This window comes from Octopus bimaculoides, chromosome 22 (assembly GCF_046866305.1).
Source record: "Octopus bimaculoides isolate indiv1 chromosome 22, ASM4686630v1, whole genome shotgun sequence".
In the NCBI taxonomy this organism is placed as follows: Eukaryota; Metazoa; Mollusca; class Cephalopoda; order Octopoda; family Octopodidae; genus Octopus; species Octopus bimaculoides.
The window spans coordinates 4,930,196-4,931,941 of NC_142949.1; the positions used below are offsets into that span (position 1 = coordinate 4,930,196).

Genomic DNA, 1,746 nt, shown 5'->3' on the forward strand with positions numbered 1-1,746 from the left:
TGTCTCTGTGTAGCCCCTTGTGGGCAGTGAAGAAATAAGAAACGTTAGTACGCCGGGCGAAATGCTTACCGGTATTTCGTCTGTCTTTCCGTTCTGAGTTCAAATTCCGCCGAGGTCGACTTTGCCTTTCATTCTTTCGGGGTCAATAGAGTTAGTACCAGTTGCGCAGGCCTTGTGCCATGAGAAGGAAAGAATATATTAATATACTTTATACAGTAGTCATTGATGTATAGTTATATATATATATATATATATATATATATATATATATATATATATATATATATATGCAAGTTCATAAATTTGTTTTGTAAGAATCGAGATGTGAAATCGTTTGTTGAAACAGACAGTGTTATATTACAGGATGAACATTCCCTTTTCTTCTTCTTTTTTTCCTTACCAAGTAAACATACCAAGTAAATATAGTGAGTCGTCGTGGCCGAGTGGTTAAGGCGATGGACTAGAAATCCATTGGGGTCTCTCCGCGTAGGTTCGAATCCTACCGGCGACGCTACATTCTTTCACAGTGGTGCTCCAGCATGACCACAGCCACTTGGCTGAAACCCATAAATAAATAAATAAATAAATACGCAATATATATTCATTCTGCACTCGTTTATTATTGTTCTTATTTTATCTTATGACCATTGTCTGACAAAGGGCATAAGCCGAAATACGAACAATAATGAACGAGCGTTTGTTTATTTGGCAAGAGAGAAAAAGAAAGAACATATATGTATGTATACTTCAGCAAAGCGGTCCTCGATTGCTTATGGTCTCCACACATCGAGGACTGGTTTACTATTATATCAATCTCCATATTTTAGGTAGGCAATCCTGCAGTTCCACGATTGAGATGCTAATCAATACTCACACATAAACTTTGGTATCCACAGATTCTGCATCTTTTCCCTTCTTATATCTTTCGAATTTGCCCCATATTTCGTCCTGATAACCAAAGCCTAACCAAATCTGTCCGTTTGTCTGCAAATGTTTGTTTGTACGTGTGTCTGCAAATCTCTCTCACTCAATCTCTCTCCTTATCTCTCCCTCATTTTGTCTGTTTGTCTCTCTCTCTCTCTCTCTCTATCTATCTATCTCTCCCCTCTCTCCCTCCCCCCTCTCTCTCTCTCTCTCTCACTCCTCCACGATCAAAGCCAGAGATTTCCTGATATTCCGGGGCTTCTTTTTATTTTAACATTAATACGAATCACTATCGATCAGTAACGTTTCCGCTTGTTTCGCACAGCTCTTCAGGAGATATCCTTCATTCAATCTCTCTTCTCTCTATCTCTCTCATTCTCACCTTCTATCTCTCCTCTTCGTACACGCACACTCCTTTTCCATATATACTTCTCTCTATAATTACCTCTTTTCCAAATTCCCTGATCATGACTTAAAACGTAACTGAACATTAACTGCACTCATCTCATTCGGATGTCTTTATTTCCCCTCCTCAGACATGCTGTAATATGTAATGTGTACCAACTTAACTTGCACGATTTATGAACGGCAACGAGTTGAAAGGAACTCTAACATGTAATTAACAAACCATTATGCATATAAAAATACGAAATACGAAAATACATGCATTCCTGCATATTAATATATATATATATATATATATATATATATATATATATATATATATATATATATATATATATATATATATATATATATATATATATATATATATATATATATATATATATATATATATATATATATATATATATATATGTT

General features: G+C 35.2%; 1 non-coding gene across 1 annotated transcript; it reads left to right on the top strand.

Moving 5' to 3' along the window:
• Positions 1–429: 429 nt before the first annotated feature.
• Positions 430–511, top strand: Trnas-aga (transfer RNA serine (anticodon AGA)). Its single transcript has one exon. It is a non-coding gene; the product is annotated as a tRNA-Ser (tRNA).
• Positions 512–1,746: the final 1,235 nt, after the last annotated feature.